The following is a 21,750-nucleotide window of genomic DNA, read 5'->3' as shown; positions in this document are numbered from 1 at the left end:
AATTACCAGAAAAGTCTGAAAGGGATACATTTTAAAATCTCATTCCAGAAATTGTGAAGCTTAAAGTTTACCTCTGTCACAAGACCAAGATATTCCCAAATTATCTAGGAAACTGAAATGATGTTACCTTATTCTGGGAAAGTGACCTCCTGATGAGGCTCTAGTAATTTCTGCATGTCACACAGCAGCTACAACCATAAGAGCCTCATCAGAAAATAACTGAGAATTCTAAATGTTGATTCCCCTCCCTTAGATTTTTAGTAGTCATCAGTGGTTTAGTAAACCGATTACTAAATGAGCCACAATTATCTCCTTAACACGTTGTGTGTTCTTCTCAACTGCTTCATAAATGTAACCCTCTGTGAAAATATCTACTTGGGGGGGAAAGATTACTTAAATACCGAGATCATTCTGATAGTTGAGAAGCAGTACATATCCAAGAACTGTGGACAATTAGGCTCTTAACCAAGATTCACACCTGTCAAACATAGATTCTATTTTAAAACAGTTTCTCAGTTGCTCACAAGATGGAATGTACACCAAGAAAAGCAAAAGATGCCAAACTATAGCAATAATGTATTTGGGTCTTCAAACAGGTCATCTATGCTACTATATACAGAAACCTTCAAAAGTCCAAGTTTGCCATGCTAAACAGGAGAGGATGGGACACTTTGAGCCCATTTCTGCAGGCAGCGACCACTTTGATACGCATCATTCCTAATTTTAATCAAACAAGATAAATGACTTGGCTGGCAGTCTCTCTCTTGAACAAGCGGTAGTGTTGATTTTAACCTATATTTATCACTTAAATGAGTAGCATGTGGGGGTAGAACTTGGAAAAGCCCACAGCAAGCACTTCCTTCTTTTCCGCATTTGCTAAAAAGAACAAAATGCCCACTATGAATTCGCTTCCAGCAAACATAAAGGATGCTTCCATGGCATTCAGCAGACTATTGGCATAACACATTGCACATTCTGGCACAAAACCCACATTTCAGGCAGGAAGGATTTTCCATTACTGGAGGGAAATGATAGATTACTACGCAACCCACCCGTTTGTGGGTTTTTATTCAGCCAAATGCTTGAAACACTGAAGGCATCCAACAGCAAATATGGGAGCTGCTGCCTGACACCTTTCCTGTGGTTGAAGAAGAAAGATTCAAATCAAGGGTCCTTATAGGTGTTACGTAGCAAATGTCATCCTTCAGAGAACCTAATCCTTTAAGCCATTTTTAAAAAATGAACAATCAACACAGAAGAGGGTTAGTAGCACAAAGGACAGAAAGCATATATTTTGGGTTATGATCCAAAACAGGCTCAAGATTAGATTGCTTCTCTTTTTTGGACTCTGATACAAGAACTGGTTCATATCCCGACACATCACAACTAGTTCTTCATGGGCCTCACTGTTGTTACTGACATTTCTCAACTACCAGCTGTGTAACTGTATGTGCATAACATTAAAATGGCTGCTTGTGTTTGGGGGGGGGGTGGGAAGACACATGGTAGCACCCTTTAGGAGCAGCTCCCAATAAGCCCCGGGGCTGTGTGGGGAGAAGCAGGAGTATCCAGGACCCAGGAGCAGTAAATGACCACACACACCCCGCCCCTCCAACCAGCCTGACCCCCCCAACCCCTGCCATCATATTTTGGCCTACCTTTAAGTAAACTGAAGTAGAGCTGTCACATGTCCCATAGTTTAGGCGTCATCCCTTAGCAGTCCACCACACTGGCGCGTAGGTCCGTCGTTTATTCCATCCCGCCGGAGCGCCACAAACCCCAACGGGTGCCCCTTCTTTACGCACGTCCTGGGGAGGAGAAGGGGAAGCAAAGGAGCCGCCGTCACGCCGGTCCTGGTCCGAGGAGAGGCAGGAAAGAGGCAGCGCCCCCCCCCTCCCGTCCCCAGCCACCCTCCCTCCCTCTAAACACTCCCGGCTATTTTTAGGAAGGCGAGAAACCAAGCGCTGCCCCTCGAGGAGGGAGGCGGCTCGCTCTGCGCGCAAGCCTGTTTGGAAGAAATAAGGAGAGGAGGGAGGGGGACCCCCGAAACCAGAGGGCCGGGCAAGCCTTCCAAGGCAAAGTCCCCCCTCCGACCCCAATTCTCAGCAGCTTAGGGCCCCCGCTGTCACTCAACAGCAGCGGAGAGGCGGGCGTGGGACGGGGGGAGCCCCGCTCGGATGCCAGCAGAGGAGCATCCCCGATCTCCGCAGCAGCTTCTCCAGCCCCCACCACGGGGCGCTCGGCCCAGCAAGCGAGGCTCTCTCGCCCACACCGTCGGTTCCGCACGTGTTGCGCCTCCCTTTGCTGAAGTGGCAGCGGCGGCGGCGGCGAAAAGGGTGTGTGTTTGTATCTTACACATCTACTCACCTCCCCGACGGCCGATTCAGCGCATCGTCTCCTCTTTCCCCCCTCGCACTGCGGCTGAACCTTCTCAGCTTTTGGGCAACTCTCCGCCCCCTGCAGGTTGTTGCGGGTGGTGGTTTATTTGCAAAGGAGGGGGGTGTCTTTTTTATTTTGGAAAAAGATTACGCCGGGGGTGCTTTGGACAAACGCCCGGGCGGAGCTCCCGCTGTCATTGCCTCCCCAACGTGCAGCTGCAGCTGCTGATCCCAAATTCACGGCGCTCCGGCTGCATGAAGTCATCGTGCTCCTCCTCTTCCTCCCTCCCCCACTCCGGATCACCGCATTCAGCTCTTACTGGGGGTGGGTGGAAAGGCAACCCCCCCCCACCGCGATAGATGAATGAGGCAGGGATGGATAAATGAGGGCGTGGGGAAGCTTCGCGCTTCTCGTTGCTAAAAGCTTCCATCTCCGGGAAACCGGCGAGGCTTGGCGTGCCAAAGGAGATTTCCTGCCTTCCCTCCCTCAGACTTCACCCCGGCTTTGGATGCCCGATGGGCTGCTCCGCGAAAATCTCCCCTCCCCTCTTAACTTCTCTCCGGGCTCCCCCGAGGATCTATTTACGAGGGGGCGGGAGAGGAGCTGATGATCTGTGCGCTTTAGCCGGGATCCATCCATTTGCACCTGCGAGTTGCAAACCGGAGTAGCTGTGGAATGCAGAACTTGTGATCCTTGAGCCTCGTTCGCAGGCTGAGCAAGAAGCAAGAGTGCTTGGGAAAAAGCGATTGCTCCCTGCAGAGCGTTTTCGAGGAAAGGCTACGTAGGCCTCTCGCGTGGTTGCTGTAGATATCTGCTGCAGTCCCAACTGTTTGCAATAAGGTTTCCGCAGCGTTTTAGCAAAAATCTGTTCGATCTTTCTCATTTCTGTTTTGTTAGAGCCAGGCTTAGTCATGCTGAGAGCAAAACTGTGAACCTTGGAGCTAGTCCCATTAATTTCAGTGGGTCTGCTTTAAGCGTGAGTAACTTTCATCTCACTCGTAATTTGCGTGAAGGCACTATTCTATTGGTAGCCTTATTTTTGGCCCTTTGCGCTGAATTTTCATTTTTCACAACTCCCACCAAAAGAGTTGGTACAGTGGTACCTCGGGTTACATACGCTTCAGGTTACATACACTTCAGGTTACATACACTTCAGGTTACAGACTCCGCTAACCCAGAAATAGTGCTTCAGGTTAAGAACTTTGCTTCAGGATAAGAACAGAAATCGTGCTCCGGCGGCGCAGCAGCAGCAGGAGGCCCCATTAGCTAAAATGGTGCTTCAGGTTAAGAACAGTTTCAGGTTAAGAACGGACCTCCGGAACAAATTAAGTACAGTACTTAACCCGAGGTACCACTGTATTTTCATTCAGCTGTTCACCACGACCCCAAGATCACTTTTCAATTCAGTCATGGCCAGCTCAGAGCCTATCAGTGTATATGCGAATTTAGGGTTTAGAAATGCTATTTTGCCCCAATGTGCATAATTCCATAAATACTTACATGAAACTGCACTTACCATTTTCTTGCACATTTGCCCAGTTTGGAACAATCCTTTTGGGTGCTTGTCCTGAATAATTTGGTGTCACCATCAAATTGGCTTCTCGAGGTTCTCTTAAGACTTTTTGTGAATGGGGGGGACATCAATCCCCCCAAATTTTAGGGGGGGCACTTCTTACATTCCTCCACTGTAGGATCCACCCACTTGCACCTACTTTATGCTCCCTGTTCTTTATAACCAGTTACTATTCTGTAAAGGACCAATGCTCTGATCCCCTGACGGCTAAGTTTACACATTAACCTTTTGTATGTTTTTGTGTGTTCCAAATCTCTTTAAAAGTCCAAACCCAGATAACCCCATTTACATGCTTTTTGACACTGAGTGGGACAGGACTTAACCTTTGCAGAAGCCATGTTGATTTCTCTTCAGTAATGCTTGTTCATTTAAATCCATGTTATGTTCCTTTAATAATGATTTCCATCAATTCATGTTAAGCTAATTGGCCTGTAATTTCCCTGGATCCCCCTTAAAAAATAATGTTGCACTGGTATATGAAGGCTGGTCTTAGGGATGTATTAAACTTTTTTGCATGTAAGCTTAACAATTTCACTTCTGAGTTCTTCAAGGACTCATGCAGATGCCACCTGGATTCAATATTTTTGTCTGGCTTGAAGCATCCTCAGATTGTGATAACTCCCCTCATCGGGTTGGAGAGGTGATTTTTGCATGGCTACAATATAATTTACCATACAAAGTAAGAGTCACAACCAATATTACTCTGTCCACCTTTCCACCTCTCCCCACACATTGCCGGTATGTGGCCCTCAGAAGGTTACCCATAAAGAAATGGGCTGAAAAATGTCTCCCCTCCTAGCTTACAATGGCTAGATGTTTTCCAATGCCAGGCACATAGGAGGTTAGTAATAGGAAGACAGTGGGCAGGGCTCACCTAACTAGCCTTACCAGCAGAAGCCATGCTCAAGGACTTGACAGCAGGGTTTCTTCCTTTCTGGGTAGGTCAGGAGAACGCTCAGAACCACATGTGGGGTGAGGAGAGGGGTATCATTCTATCTGACAAGCTGCAATACTTTCACGGAGAGAACAACTGGATGTGTGTGACATTGAACTGCACTCAATGGTTTGCAGCATGTTCAGAGAGCCTTTTCCTACAGAATATTACTACAGAATACAGTGGTACCTCAGGTTACATGCGCTTCAGGTTACAGACTCCGCTAACCCAGAAATACTCTCTCGGGTTAAGAACTTTGCTTCAGGATGAGAACAGAAATTGTGCTCCGGCGGTGTGGTGGCAGCAGGAGGCCCCATTAGCTAAAGTGGTGCTTTGGGTTAAGAACAGTTTCAGGTTAAGGACAGACCTCCGGAACGAATTAAGTACTTAACCCGAGGTACCACTGTACCCACAACCATAGCTGGAGTTTCCAAGCAAGTATTGAGGCCTGACACCTTGCTCACTTGAGAAATTTTAGCACTGTAATCTTCAAGGTCATTGCCTCGTGCGTTTCTATGGTGATTCAGCTGGCACTTCTAAACAAAAATGCAGCCTCTTCACACAGATTATGTTTCATCAGAACCATTTGCAGAGAACGCTCAATGGCTTTCTCTCTCTCTATTGATCACTTATTGCATTTATAACAAAGTTTGCCGTAATCCCCACCCCCTTCTCTTTCTCCCCCTCGGAGTTTTTATTTTATACCTATAAATATTCCGTGTAAAGTGTATACTGCAGATACTTCACATCTGTGGCCAGTGATTCTAGACAGTGATTTGTGGTGGATCTATTGTTTCTTCAGAGCTGCAGAATGTTCAAAGGAAGGGAAACTTGGGCAAGGTTTTTAAAAAATATCACAGGCTGACATGGCAAATAACTATCGAAGTAGGCCGAAGTGCTTGATCTAGACCTTTCTCTTGAGCAAAATCTCTTGAAATGGATGTGATTTGATTATGTTTAACATTCAGTTGTTCATTTTTGAAAGTTTTTGTTACTTACATCCTGCTTTATAGCCCTGAGAGGCTCCCAAATATCAAATATTTCAAAAGGTTAGCGTATCTAACGAGGGGTGGGGAGAACCATGGTGCCCAGTTTGTTCAGATGGCCTTTTCTTGGCCTTCATTCTTGGCCTTCATTGGTGTGGATCTTTGAGAAAACTGCGACTGAGCAGGTGAACCATGAAGCTCAGTTCATAAACAGGTCAGGTCTTTGCTGGTTGGCAGTTGCCAGGCAACTGTTTCCACTGAGGACCTCTGAGGCAAAGGAGTAGTTCAGCCCATGATGCATGCAAGTTCTTCCCTTGTTGGGAGCTCTTAATCATCACTAATATTCATCTCAGTCTTAAGCCAGTTTCACCTGATGGAGTTTGAGAACCTTGAAGATATTAAACTATGAGCTACTGAGAAGGGATATAGCTCAGTAGAGGATACTGTATGCTTTGCATTCGGAAGGTTCTTGGTATCTTCAGTTAAAAGGATCCGAGAGAAGATCTAGAAAATCTCCCAAGGAGCTGCTGGCAGTCAGGGTAGAACAGATTACGCTGTTCTAACAAACAGTCTGATACAGTATAATAATCTTCTGCTACTGTGAACAATATGCTAGATTTTTAAGAGCAGCAAAACCTGCTCTATATTTAGAACTTCGTATTTTTACCATGTCAGTATAACAAAATGAAGCTCCTGCCAGAAAAGGGTTTTTGAATTTCCTTTGTGAGATCCTGCAGCTGTGCTTCAACAGCCCGTTCAATCAAAATGGGAGTCAAGGAGAACAGATATTAAAAGAAACAAGAGGCTGTGCTTTAAAAAATATATATATCCATGTGCACTTTCATGCCCTTGGCCACGTTAAACAAACGAAGGCGGCCATAGCTGGCTAGTAACTGATTGGTAGAATCTCAGCCCAAAGCCCTGAGAACACAGCATTTCAACTGTGTGATATGCTGGCTAGGATTGGATGAGCATTACTTGAGCTGCAGCTTTTGCTGCTGAAGGATGCTCTGAAAAGTGGAACAGGAAGGGAAACTGCCTGTGAGCACTGATCCCACAAGCAAAAGGAGAAGCAGAAGCTCTTCAATTTTTTATACCAGAGAGTGAAGCTTGAAACCACACATTCTTCATTTGCAACTGCTTCAGATGCGGTATATCTGATTTCTCACAATCTTTCTGCTGCTACCTTTTTCATAGAGTTCAAAAACTGCACTTAGATGACTTTTTTCTCTGCCGTCAGCTTAATTTTTGCCATCTCCTCTTGTGGTGGGATACATCTGAAGGAACTCTCTACTAATGCTTACAGCAAGTCAGCTGCAATGGCTGTTGGCAAGGACTAACAGCGTAAATCCTATTCATGTCGACTTTGAAGTAAGTCTTCCTGAGTTCAGTGAAGCTTACTTCCAGGTAATATAGGATTGTGCTGTACGATTCAACAGTAGTAATGGTCACAGTATCAGTCGCAAGAGATTGCCTGATGTACCAAAGGTCTAGAAAGGTGGAAGGACGGATTAGGTTTTGTAACACATATCCAATCACTCAGATTCTAAGCCCTGAAACACTTGTGGCAGACGTGTGCAGTTGTGTGCCCTGTCATGTCAACACTGAGTACTTTAGCAGTCAACTGCAGCAGAACAGGGGTTTTCTTCCTCTTAAAAATATACTACTGCCTAATTTTTTTACCTGACATTTCAACAGTCTGGTATTAGTTCCTGGTTAATGTATCAGATATATAGTCTGGGTGTATTCCTCAACTTGACTGCCACTAGAAGCTAACATGACCTCAGTGGTGGGTAATAGATTTTCCTAGCTATGGCTGGTTTGCCAGCTATGGCCATTCCTGGACAATTACGGCTTGTCCCCAGTGATTCAAACACTAGTGACCTCCCATCTGGATGATTGCATTGCAGGGGGTTGGGCTAGATGACCTTTGGGATTCTTTCCAACTCTACAGTTCTGTGATTCTATGACTACAGGTTGGCTCAACATGGAGCTGGCCTTGAAAACGGTCCTGAGACTGCAGCTAGTACAAAATGCAGCAGCCAGAGCTTACCGGGTCCAATCAAGGATATAGTTTTAGCATGCAAAGTCTTGAATGTCTTAGGCCACTTGTTAATTAACTGATCTCTATAGTGCTGAGCTACACATATATTTTAAGGATATGCATCCCTTAACATTTTCACTACCGCTTCACATTGCTATTCATCACCCGCAAGTGCTGTCAGCCTTTTCATATAAATTGCTTTCATTGATTCTACCTTCCACTGAATGAAATGCATGGATGACTCCATTCAGACATTGAACCTCAAGCAAGAAAAAGGTGTGTGGATCACTTGCATGCCTACATTTTCTGTTGCCCCCTCCACCCAAGTCCCACACCACTTTTAGACAAACTAATGTGCTGCCAGGACATGTGCCATTAGAGACCGGGGAGCTGTGCCGGTCTGTTTGAACCAAAACAGAAGGACCCTGTACAAGAATATACCTATGGGCAGTGATAGCTACCTGAGGAAGGGAGTACAAACTGTAACTGCTACAGCCAATGCTATTTTCCTAGAAAAAGAGGAAGTGGAACTCACCATGAACCTCTCCCTCGTTCTCTGAGAATGGCAATGGCGCCCACCTAAGAAGTGCTGGAACCCACCTGAGAGGTGCTGGAACTGAGTTCCGGCTGAAAGAAAGCCCTGGCTACAGCTGATATATTAGGTGAAACCAATTACTGCCACAATTACCTATAGTGCCACAGTCCTGTTCTTGACTGTCTGGGCCAGCCTTTACCAACCTGGTGCCCTGCAGATGTTTTGCATGACAGCTCTCATCAACCATGGCAGCAGAACTGTGGTGAGCAGGTCCTATGGAGGTTTTATCCTATGCAGGTCCTATGGAGTTACAAAGCTGCCATCCTGAGTGAAAAACGAAAAAGGTGCTTAGTGTTGCAATATGTGGGACGATGCCGGAGGTTACCATGGGGTATGGAGTGGTATGTGTGCAGGGTGGGCAGGCTTGCCCAAAAAAATGGGAGGAGGCATGGACATGGGGGTAAAAGTGATGATGGGTGCGAGGTAAAAGCTGCAGAGATAGTGCAGGATATTGTGCACCCTGGAAATGATCTCTTTCAGCTTCTGCCTTCTGGAAGAAGGTACAGGGTTATAAAGACTAGGACTAGCCGCCTAAGAAACAGTTTCTATCCAAATGCGATTTTAGTTTTAAATGCAGTGTAAGGTAGTCTTTATGTGAGTATATTGTATTCAATTATGGGATATCAGAGTTTTTAGGGGCTAACCAGGCTGGGATAGCTGGGATAGCAGGCTTGTGGGTTTTTGAATGTCTGATGTAGATTTTTTCAATTTCGTTGTTCTGTATGGGACAATGACAATAAAGATTATTGTATTGTATCGTATCATGGAGCTGGAAGAAAGAAATGGAAGAAAGAAGCTACTTCAGAAATAGGGTTGTGAAGTCGAAAATACTGTTTAGCGCATGGGGTGGGAAGAGGAAGCTCAAGGGGTCTAACATGGTGGGGAGTGGCAGGAAGTTTGGCGGGGAGCAGCCCCTAGTTCAACTATAAAGACACTGTACCCTTCTTGATCTTTAAGCTTCTGGTGTCACTAATCTTCTGGCAAAGCATTGTAGCTAATGGGGTTCTGACCTATTTATGATGCATGTAAATTACATCAAAACCCATCAGGTCTGTAATATCCTGACACTTTTGGTTAGACAACTACCTACCATCACTGAGGATGAGACAGATAACTCTTCTAAGGTTCATGGCGCATCAGAAGCTCTGCAGAAATGAATGGTGGCAATGGAATAACAGTGATGCTACGCTCAGGAATGGGCAAGTGTGCCTACCTTTTCATTTCTGGTTCCACCTGAACTTTGCGGGCTTCTTTTTGAAGGTGGAAGGCTAACGGTGGCCAAGGAGGACCCTTGAAAGAAAAGGGTGGCCTGAGCATCTTCTTGAGTCCAGGTTTCCAGAATGCCTGTTTATGAAGGATGCACCTGACAGTTGCAGTTATGAACTGCAAGTGACTTGGTTTTCTTCCTCCTCCTGTCTGGTACCTTTGATTGCTGTCAGACCAAGTTTATCATTTGCTTTGCTTTCCGTGTGTCCAGCAGGACCCTGCCCAAACTATATCATGTTTCGCAGGCATTTCCTTTAAAACGGATTTCAGAGCTCTTCTTTCTTTGCCCTCTTGTTTTCTCCACAATGTGCTTATTGTAAGCACACTGACAATATAATGAATGCCCAGACAGCCCCAGTATTGTCTGGCGCTTTGTCGCTCCACTGCGTACCGTTATAAAGGATTTGTGCTAGAATATATATTTTGTGCTGTTGGTTCATTGTGGCAAACCTCATTAAAACTGAGGGATGGGGTTTGGAAATACAGCCCTGGATGCAAAGGTCACTAGGGTCATGCAGAGTTGACGACATGGGTTGCACGTAAGGCTTTGATAATATCTTTAAAAATAGGATAGGTAGCTGAAGAAGCATTTTATTTTGCAGGTACTGCAGGGCTAAGGGAAGGCGTTTTGATGTTCAAAATGGCTGTACTTCATGACGCAAGAGATGTGCAACGATTCAGTTCCCTGGGGAAAAGCATAGCTTGTGTGATTATGGCCTCCTTGGTGCTTCTAAAAATATTACGGTCCCAAGCAACCAGTTGGACTTCTTGTGCCGTTGTGCTGACTCCGGTGGACTGAAGATACACAGAAATGCTCTTAGTAAGTGGATTAGTGTCATATTTAAGGCTGAAAAGCTAGGGACTAGCTCATACACTGTAGAATTGAGAAAATATAAAATGCAGAAATGCAAAGTAGCTGGTATAATGCAAGGATGCCAACAGGATTTCCTGGGCCTGGTACACTGTATGTGGACTTCCCTTTCCCCTACATAACCTGTGATCTATTGGAAACAACTGCTACTTATGTACATACAGTGGCACCTTGGCTCTCAAACTTAATCCATTCCAGGAGTCCGTTTGACTCCCAAAAACATTTGGAAACAAAGGTGTGGCTTCCGATTGGCTGCAGTAAGCTGTGTTGGATGTTCAGCTTCTGAAAAACGTTTGCAAACCGGAACACTTATGGGTTTGTGGCATTCAGGAGCCAATTTGTTCGACAACTAAGCCTTCCGGGAACCAAGGTACCACTGTATATTAACTTAACCTAAGCATCCCTCTTGTACAGAAAAATATACATCCATCAAAGGCAGAAAAGCAGCCCCCGTCTCCTTGCAACATTTCAGAGTCGTGATATTTACACTACAGTAATGATATTATTTGTTAATTTAGTTGTTAATTTTTATCCTCCAAGGCAGCCAAAGCAGTATATATGGGTTTATTCCATTTTTCCCTCCCACAGCAATCCTCTGAGGGAGACTTGGCTTGCACAAGTTCACCCAGTGACTAATTTTGTACCTAGGCCTTTCTGGCCCAAGTCTATTTTTTTTAAAAAAATAATATTTATTAACATTTTAAAGACTGTAAAAGAAAGACAAAGAATTAAACAAAACAAAACAATACAATACAGTGCAAAAACAAAAACACCACACAACACCAACCCCCAAACATTAAATTAACAAAACCAAACAAACACAATTTAAAATACATCTAATAAGTTCAGTATCTTAACTTTTATTTACTTGTTTCAACGACCTCCTCACACCTCCCTTTTTGTATTCCACTTTAATTAACTGTTTCAGCAATTCCTTTCCATCTTCCTCTGTTTTCTGTCCTGTAATTTATCTTAGCATATTCTAACCTTATTTTTCCCTTTAATATATAATTGTCTTAACATATTTTAACTTTATTTTCCCTTTAATACTCTAATAATCTATTTGTACTTAATTCCATGTAACATTTCTACTAAAGCCATATAGCTCCTTTCCAACATTTTTCTAACACATTAATTTTACAATATTTTTATAAATAGTCTTTAAACTTTTTCCAATCTTCTTCCACCAACTCTTCTGCCAGTCATATCCGCCAATTCCCTATAGTCCATCAACCTGGTGATCTTCTGTCCGATGCTCTTAACTCTTTTCCAAGTCCCTTCTGCGAGTCTTCTTCATATTTATACATGAACTTTACTTTGTCTTCCACTGATCTTATTTTCATTTTCCTTCCTTTGAGGCTAAAGAATAGATCTCGGGGAAACTCCCACCTAAAGATGATTTTATTCCTTCTCGACAGGGCAACCAAATCTCCATAGTTAAATCTAAGATCCGAAAGGTATTTCAGGACGTCTTTCAAAATTTCCACTCTTGACTGTTGTTCTTCTAAGTTCCTCTGGTATTTCCAACAGTCTCTTATTTTGTTCTTCTCTTTTTTCCCTCCTCTTCCAAGTCCGAGAGCCCTCACAGTTTTAACCTCTTCTTGACCCAAGTCCTGGTCCCAAAAGTCATCAAATTCCTGTGTAGGGAAATCTATCAAACTTTCCTTCTCCAGTTCAAGTAGGGCTCTGATCCTCGAAAACTGATTTTCTTTAAATTCAATCATAGCAGGCATCAACTTTTGATCATCAAATTGCATCTGTAAGGCTGGGACTCTCTCCAATTGTGTTACTTTAGGTTCAACGGCAATAACTTTCTCCCTAGCCTTCTCCGCAGTTTGCCATGTCAAAGTAGATTCCTGTGTCAGTTCCTGTGTTCACTTTTTATCCCAAATTGTCAATTTTGGTGGTTACCACATCCACCTTTTTGTGAAGCTGTTCCAATGAGTCACTTATCTTGCATAATACATCCACTAAGGCCTCTTCTGTCAACATTCTTAACCGATTCAAGGTCCCCAGAATCTCACAGGTTTTTATCTTGCAGCTGGGGATTCCCCCAGCTCAACTCTTGTGACAGTTTCAAAAGCTTCCTCTAGAGGGAAACAGTTCCTCTAGAGGGAAACAGTTTCTATTTGTATTAGTCCTTTTAAACTCAATTCAAACAATAAAGTTAGTTTCAATTTTCTGTTACTTTTACTCCTTTTTAAACGCAGACGGAGACCATGGAAACAATGTATTCCTCTTATTTAACTGTCAGTGAACGTTCTAATCACGGTCATTCCTGTTGGCAGCCCGTTTCCAGGATCGGAGCGGTGGTATATTAACTGTGCTGGTCCCGGGGGAAAGGTACCGTGATCGTAGTCAGAGTTCACAAGATGAGAGGCGAGGTCCGAAACAGGGAGCCGGGCGGGGAACAGGAACGCTGGGAGGTCAGAAGCAGAAGGCTGGGCAGGGAACAGGAACGCTGGAAGGTCAGAAGCTGGGAGCCGGGCGGGAACAGGAGCGCTGGAAGATCAGAAGCAGGAGGCCGGGCAGGGAACAGGAATGCTGGAAGGTCAGGAACAGGAGGCCGAGCAGGGAACAGGAACACTGGAAGGTCTGAAGCCAACAACGACGTTGCTCCCGCAACCTGGGACCGGGCTGACTGACCTTTATCTTCTTCTAAGGCCAGGCCCCCAGGAGCCCCGCCTCCTCTGGCCTTAAGGCGAGCACTCCTCCTGGGAGCAACCAGTTCCCTTCGCCTCTCTGCCCTAAGCCTCTGTAGTTCAGGAGAGGCCGAAGGGTTACTGGGCCCCGGAGGAGGCTCACCTGTAGCCACTGAGTCCTCAAGCACCTCTGGGGCCAGAAGGGTTTCACCTGGTGCCTGCTCTTGAGGATCTGACACAGGTGCAGGCTCCTCAGAATCTAGGCCTTGCTCCAGTTCAGCCAGCCCTGGAGGCGGGGACTCCTGTGCAGGCTGGGATTCCTCTGGTTCAGCCTCTGAATCAGAATCCCAGGCCATCACATTAACTCTGTTCGCTCTCTCCTGCAGGTATACTCAGTCCAAAACTTTCCCCCCTCTTCTCCTGCCACCAAGGGGGGTTTAGTATTTTTTACTGATGGAAATATAGTCCTTTACAATAGGTTTTCCGAGACTTCAGCTTGCATCCTCATTGCTTCAATCTATTTCCAAAAGGGGAAGGTGGACTTCCTGTTTTAGACCTCCCCATTTCGGCACCAAATTAAGACATTTAAAAATCCAATTCTCAGCTCTACTCACAGGTAGTTGCTTTAAGATCAGATTGTCCACAGGAAAAAGTCAGCGCTCTCCGGCAACAGCTATGCGGCTTCGCTCCGTGGAAGAAGCAGTCAATTCGAAGCACCGCGCCGCTCACCCCACGTCGCTCCGGATCCCCGAAACTGGGTCTCCCCGCGAGTAGGGGAGGTGCAAAAGGTGCCAGCCGAATCCCACGTTCACAGGCTTCACCCGCCTGTGATTTCTAGTGGGTCTCCGCCTTCGCTGTGGCGGCCAGACCCAGATTTCCATGAGGCAAATTCCTCCCGATCAGAGGAATTCAGCCATTACCGGAGGTGCTAACCCGGAAGTCTCTTTCTGGCCCGAGTCTAGCACACGAAGCGCAGTACTTCCTGATCCAAGTTCAACACACACTATGGTTATGGTAAAACTACAAACCACAAAATACAGTAATAAGACTGTATTAAAGCTATGATTTATATAAAGTGCATCCATTTTTAAGGCAAATGCAATGACCCCATCTCTCATATAGAAAGCTGCCTCATGCCCAGTCAGACCATTGGCCCATTTAGCCCAGTATTGTCAACACTGGCTGGCAGCATCTCTCCAGGGTTTCAGACACCAGCCATTCCCAGCCCTACCTGCAAAGCCATTTATACTGAGGACAGTTTATCAGCTCCAGACAGAGAGCTAATCTGACTCCTGAGTAGTTTTGCAAGTATTGCACTCGTTCCAATTTCCTCTAATCCACTCGTTGCTTCTTTCCCACTTTTTCTTTATTTAATACATTTACAGTGGTACCTCGGGTTAAGTGCTTAATTCATTCTGGAGTTCCGTTCTTAACCTGAAACTGTTCTTAATCTGAAGCACCACTTTAGCTAATGGGGCGTCCTGCTGCTGCCGTGCCGCTGGAGCACAATTTCTGTTCTCATCCTGAAGCAAAGTTCTTAACCTGAAGCACTATTTCTGGGTTAGTGGAGTATGTAACCTGAAGCGTATGTAACCTGAAGTGTATGTAACCTGAGGTACCACTGTATAGCTTACATCTCCAACACCTAGGGTTCTCATGTCAACAAGTAATAGAAAAATATGCAACTCCTTCCCTGAAGGTATCAAACAATCAATTAAATAAAAACATAATAATCCAAACTCAAATCCTAACAGCAGATTCCTAATACAAACTTGAGTTACAGGAACCTAATTCAGGAGAATGGAAATACTTCTTCCTTGCTGTATCTTAAGGCAGGGGTAGTTTTGCAGTGTGTGATTTTTGCATCTTGTGCTAAACCTCTCATTTGAACTTGAGAGATCAAGTTGTAAAAACACCTTGAAATAGTTTATTAATTCAGGCCATACAAACAGCTTGAAAAGGTACATCGTTTTATTTGAATATATTCAAAGGCTGCCCTCGTGTGGTGGTATTTAAAATAGGAATGTGTCTCTTACATAATGGCATTACGATTGAACACAAAAATCTCCTACCTACTGATTTATTTTTTAAAAGATACAGAAGCAAGATGTTTCAGAGCTTGCACGGGGCTGCCCAGCCTGATACATATCTAAACCTTGGGATTTGTACAAAACTGGTCCGCATCCTTATTCTAGAAGGGATGAATATATTTATAAATCTTGGTTTCTACCGATTTATTTCATTTTTCACATGTCAAATTAAGTTCATCACATTTATTCATCAGTTTGTGTTATGGGTTCAGTGAGAACAAACAAGGAGGTCCTGGCAGGATTCAACAAAGGGAGAGGACAATTGGGAGAAGATTACTGAATGAGGTGGCAGGTAGACCCCAAGTCGTTCACTAGGAGACATTCCCACCCACAGAGGCAGGGCAATCGAGTCTTCCATCACCCATCTCAGTGAGGTTGCCCTGGTAACCCAGAAGGCAGGAACATGAGTGGGACAGTGAGCAGACTGAGACTCATGAAGTTCCACAGACCCTCCTTTTCCAGGGACAGTCCCGGATTTACAAAAGCCGTCCCGGTTTCTGATTTGATCCCAGAATGTCCTGCGTTTCCTTAGGCCCCTGTTATAATGAGAGGAATGTTGAAGGGTATGGTAGGGTGTCCCTATTTTCATCAGAGACATGTTGAAGCGTATGGAGTTAAGTGACAACCCTCCCCACTCCACCAGCCAAGGAGATAAGTAACTATGAAACCTTTAGAAGACATCTGAAGGGGCTTCTGTTGTCAAACATAATCTGTTCCGGAAGACCATTCGACTTCCGAAACGTTTGACAACCAAGGCGCAAAGAGCTGTTGGCAATTTTCATTGTGAAAAAAAAAACAACACCACACATTGGAAGCCGTTTGACTTCTGAGGCGTGTTCAAAAATAGAAGCAATTACTTCTGGGTTTTCGGTGTTCGGGTTCCAAAACATTGTGCTTCCAAGACGCTCGAAAACCAAGGTTCCGCTGTATAGGGGAGTTTTAATGTTTAATGTTTTACAGTGGTGCCTCGCAAGACGAAATTAAACTGTTCCGTGAGTCTCTTCGTCTTGCGTTTTTTTTCGTCTTGCGAAGCACGGCTATTAGCGGTTTAGCAGATTAGCGGCTATTAGCGGCTTCGTGGCTTAGAAAAAGGGGGGGGTAAGGAAAAAAACTCGCAAGAACTCGCAAGACGTTTCGTCTTGCGAAGCAAGCCCATAGGGAAATTCGTCTTGCGAAGCACCTCAAAAGACGGAAAACTCTTTCATCTAGCGAGTTTTTCGTCTTGCGAGGCATTCGTCTTGCAGGGCACCACTGTATTATGTTTTATATATGTTGGAAGTCACCCAGAGCGGCTGGGGGAACCTAGTTAGATGGGTGAGGGACTATATATACATAGGCTTGTTGTTGTTGTTTTGTCATGTCTGACTCTTCGTGACCCCATGGACCAGAGCACACCAGGCACGCCTATCTTCCACTGCCTTCCACAGTTTGGTCAAACTCATGCTGGTAGCTTCGAGAACACTGTCCAACCATCTCGTCCTCTGTCGTCCCCTTCTCCTTGTGCCCTCCATCTTTCCCAACATCAGGGTCTTTTCCAGGGAGTCTTCTCTTCTCATGAGGTGGCCCAAGTATTGGAGCCTCAGCTTCAGGATCTGTCCTTCCAGTGAGCACTCAGGGCTGATTTCCTTAACAATGGAGAGATTTGATCTTCTTGCAGTCCATGGGACTCTCAAGAGTCTCCTCCAGCACCATAATTCAAAAGCATCAATTCTTCTGTGATCAGCCTTCTTTATGGTCCAGCTCTCACTTCCATACATCACTACTGGGAAAACCATAGCTTTCACTATACGGACCTTTGTTGGCAAGGTGATGTCTCTGCTTTTTAAGATGCTGTCTAGGTTTGCTTTCCTCCCAAGCAGCAGGCGTCTTTTAATGTCATGACTGCTGTCACCATCTGCAGTGATCATGGAGCCCAAGAAAGTAAAATCCCTCACTGCCTCCATTTCTTCCCCTTCTATTTGCCAGGAGGTGATGGGCCCAGTGGCCATGATCTTCGTTTTTTTGATGTTGAGCTTCAGACCATATTTTGCGCTCTCCTCTTCCACCCTCATTAAAAGGTTCTTTAATTCCTCCTCACTTTCTGCCATCAAGGACATCCCTATTTTCATCGGAGAAATGTTGGAGGGTATGGTTCCAGTGCTGCTGGATGTCCGAGCGTGAGCAGACCCAGCCTACCCACAGGAATGCCTGCTTGCCCAGTCCCATAGGGTGCAATCATGCACATAGCTAGTCCAAAGTCAATCCAGCTGAGTTTAGTGGGGCTTACTCCTAGGTATGCATCCTTAGAACTGCAGCCTTAGCAAACTGACATAATGTACTCAGAACCTCATTTGTCCCCAGGAATCACCTGATCCTTCTCTCTCTGTGGCCTCTGCCCATGGCTGAAATGGAGACTGGAAGCTCTTTGCAGAAAGAAAACACCCCTTTTGCTTATGCTGCTATTTATTTATTTCATAAGGTTTATATACCACTTGATTGTAATAAAATTCAAAGCCGCTTACAAAATCTAAATAAATAGACTCCCAGCCCCTGCTTGCTTGGCGTCAGGCTACAAAAGACCTCAGCCTGTGTTCATGTTCAGGATATACCTACAAATGTGCCTCATCCCATTCTGGCAATCATCTATGCTTTCACCTGGTGTTTCCCATTCCTCTACAATTGGCTTATTTCGAGCACGTCTTTCTTCCCTTCGCTGATGTGGAAATATATGGGTTTTTACTTATATTATAGTGCACAGTAGACATGCATACCTCAGTCACCAACAGATATTAGCAAATCAATTACCTTACCTGTGTGTTACCTTTCAAAGTTAATGAATTTCCAATTGGGTAACCCTGTTAGTCTTTTGCAGCAGAAACAACAGAGTCTTGTGGCACCTTAAAGACAAAGTTAATGAAGTGGCTAATGGCCCATCACAAAGCCGTCTAGGGCTGCAATTCTAGCCATGTCTACTCAGAAATAAGTCCTATTTGATGCAATGAGGCTTACTCCCTCGTAAGTGGGGCTAGGATTGCAGCCTTTCCCACTAGCCTGATTTCACAGTTCAGCAGAAGCTTGTCTTCCGTCTCCTTTCTGTCACAGAGGTATCAGAGAGGAACAGTTTAGCACGCTTGGTATTTTGCTCTTTGTGTCCTCAATTGCATGAATTACTCCTTCACTCAATTGCAATGCTTATTCAACCACATTCAAGGCCCTTTTTATTGCAAGGTTTTGTTTCACAGATGCATATTCTAGGCATAAAAATGGATGTGTGCATCTTCTCTCAAGCTAGTTTATGTTTCAGATCAGGCTCAGTGAGGCAGCTGCCTCAGGGCAGAAAGTATAGTACAGCTGGGGGGAGAAGCAGATCTGGGCCCAGGGGAAGCTAGCTGTTCGCCACCCTGCCGCTTCCCCTCTGCCACCACTGACTTCCCTTCTGCCCCCGCCGCTGCTAACTCCTCTATCAATGCCCACCAATGCCGCCTCCTCCCCCCGCCAATGCTGCCAACTCCTCTCCCGAGAGAGCCAGTGTGGTGTAGTGGTTAAGAGTGGTGGACTCGTAATCTGGTGAACCGGGTTCGCGTCTCCGCTCCTCCACATATGCAGCTGCTGGGTGACCTTGGACTAATCACACTTCTCTGAAGTCTCTCAGCCTCACTCACCTCACGGAGGGTTTGTTGTGGGGGAAGAAGAGAAAGGAGATTGTTAGCCACTTTGAAACTCCTTAAGGGGAGTCTTTGGCCACCTCATGAGAAGAGAAGACTTCCTGGAAAAGACGCTGATGCTGGGAAAGATGGAGGGCACAAGGAGAAGGGGACGACAGAGGACAAGATGGTTGGACAGTGTTCTCGAAGCTACCAGCATGAGTTTGACCAAACTGCGGGAGGCAGTGGAAGACAGAAGTGCCTGGCGTGCTCTGGTCCATGGGATCATGAAGAGTTGGACACGACTAAACGACTAAACAACAAGAGGAGTGAAAGGTGGTCTATCAAGTCCAAACTCCTCCTCCTCCTCCTCCTCCTCCTCCTCCTCCCGATGCCAACTCTTCCTCCCCAGCATTCATTTCAGCCTTCATTTCTTGACATCATTGACTGGGTGGGGAGGCAGAGGTGTCATTAGCAGTGGGGAGTTGCAGTATTTTCTGTGTTGACCAAAGCAGCAAAACATCCTCTTTTATATACAATGGTACCTCAGCTTACAGACGCTTCAGGTTACAGTCGCTTACAGACTCCGCTAACCCAGAAATAGTACCTTGGGTTAAGAACTTTGCTTCAGGATGAGAACAGAAATCGCGCAGCGGCGGCGCAGCGGCAGCAGCGGGCGGACCCATTAGCTAAAGTGGTACCTCAGGTTACGAACAGTTTCAGGTTAAAAACAGACTTCCAGAACGAATTAAGTTCTTAACCCAAGGTACCACTGTATTGGGATTTTGCTGGGAGCGAGGCAAGGTTTTTAAACCAATGATTTAGCAGACAGATACAAATCCAGAAGTTTCTTTCCACTTTGTCAAAAAGGCTCAGAGGAGCATAGATGAAGTCAACAGGTAACAAAAAGAGACCACTTAGGCTTCTGGTCTCCAGAGTAATTAGCCACCTTTTAGAAGACTAGGTATCATTATTTTGCATTGTTCAATGGTTGCTTAATTTTGTAAAGTAGGTGTTTAATGGCCGGAAAAGGAAGTTTCACAAATGGAGTGCTAGAATTAGAAGGTCCCATCCCTGTAAGCAGGGGTGTACCTAGGGATTGACCCCTGTTAAGGGCCCAGGCCTGGTGTGGGGAGCAAAAATTGTGCCTTTCCATTTCGGCTCCTTGCACCAGCTGTGTGAGGTCTCCTCCGCAGTTGGCTGGCGGTACTGTTAGCTCCTGGCCCATGGTGCAAGGGAGCCTAGGTTTGTTTCTGCCTGTAAGGTACTACAGTGGTACCTTGGGTTAAGTACTTAATTCGTTCCGGAGGTCCATTCTTAACCTGAAACTGTTCTTAACCTGAAGCACCACTTTAGCTAATGGGGCCTCCTGCTGCTGCCTCGCCGCTCCCGCGTGATTTCTGTTCTCATCCTGAAACAAAGTTCTTAACCCGAGGTAAAATTTATGGGTTAGTGGAGTCTGTAACCTGAAGCGTCTGTAACCTGAGGTACCACTGTACCTCAATTCTGCAATAATCCAACAGATTTTATGTGGGAGCATGCTGTCCTTCAGAGTTTGTTTTTAATTCTATTATGTATTTTGTAGGTTTTTTATGTTGTAATTTTATTTGGTGAACTGCCCTGAGATCTATGGGTATAGGGGACGGTATACAAATAATAATAATAATAATAATAATAATAATAATAATAATAATAATAATAATAGAAGTGATGGACAGGCATCAACAAGCACACTTTCCACACTCGCCATGGAGAGCTTCAATCTCACTATTTCATAATTCCTTGTCATACCTCTTCCAATAATCTTCTTGAAGACCTTTTGTGGCAAATCCTTTTCAACTTCTCATTGCTGCCATGTTTACTTGACAGTGAATGTACATGATTTCAGTTTGGCTTCCTTCCAAATTAATAGGGTTAGGATGGCAGCCCATAATTGCAACTTTAAGATTTCAGAGTCCTTAATTCATTGTGGGCAAAAATGCATGCACAAATAATCAGCTGTTTAATTTGGAGGGTGAAAATGAAAAAGCAGTGCAGAACAGACATTCCCATGGAACCAATTGGTTGTTAATCCATCCCATAGATTCTCAGTGGGACAGAGAAAGAGAATTAATAATAGCATTTCTTCAGTGGGTTTCATGCAACACTAAATCTACTGAAGGGGATTCTGTGAAGATGCGTAAGAGAGGTTTTGTAATTCGGCACTTTGATACATTGAAAAGTGCTGCAAAAAATGTAAATAAATAAATAAATAAATCTCAGCTGGCCATGTTATGCCTGAATGGAGTCTTTGGGAAAATTGATTTGGGAATCCAATCCCCAAATCTGTTCTATTTACATTTATTTATTACAGTTATGTATATGCATAGATCCTATTTTTGGCACCTTCATTATTTACCCTGTTTCCAGATGTGCCCAAGATTCAGAATATGTCAATATGGGGAAAACACACCCACCAAATATTTCCCGATTTCTTCATGTGCTTTGTACTGTGGCCTCGTGGTGGCAGAGTAGGCTAAGAAATTGCATTCACGTGGGTAGATTTAGGACTGAACATCTGTATGTGTGGCATCAAACATAAGCTATTAGACTGACAATTCCTTTGTCTGCAGTCCAGCTTCCCCGGTTCTTTTTGATGCTCTTTCTCTCATTAGATTGGTAACAATGTCACCTCTTCATAGGAGACAATGGATAAATCCAGGAATTTGATACTGCTGTGATTTGGAAGCAGCAGACCCCAAAGAAGG

General features: G+C 44.9%; 1 protein-coding gene and 1 long non-coding RNA gene across 3 annotated transcripts in view; one reads left to right on the top strand and one right to left on the bottom strand.

The window, feature by feature from the left end:
- The window catches only part of PKIA (cAMP-dependent protein kinase inhibitor alpha), a 37,012-nt gene extending 34,398 nt beyond the window's left edge, over positions 1 to 2,614 (bottom strand). Inside the window, exons 1-2 of the mRNA XM_079983250.1 lie at positions 2,368 to 2,614; positions 1,659 to 1,808 (exon numbers count right to left, since the gene is read on the bottom strand). The gene's annotated coding sequence lies outside the window, so the exon portion shown is untranslated. The remainder of the gene's footprint in view (positions 1 to 1,658; positions 1,809 to 2,367) is intronic.
- LOC307219794 overlaps positions 2,096 to 21,750 on the top strand; it is a 61,982-nt gene continuing 42,327 nt past the window's right edge. For both annotated transcript variants that reach the window (XR_013840565.1, XR_013840566.1), the window contains exons 1-2: positions 2,096 to 2,336; positions 10,380 to 10,597. This is a non-coding gene — a long non-coding RNA (uncharacterized lncRNA). The remainder of the gene's footprint in view (positions 2,337 to 10,379; positions 10,598 to 21,750) is intronic.

This window comes from Podarcis cretensis (assembly GCF_951804945.1).
Source record: "Podarcis cretensis genome assembly, chromosome: 7".
Taxonomy (NCBI): domain Eukaryota; kingdom Metazoa; phylum Chordata; class Lepidosauria; order Squamata; family Lacertidae; genus Podarcis; species Podarcis cretensis.
Note: the sequence above shows the minus strand (reverse complement) of the source record. Positions and strands in the feature narration are given on the sequence as shown.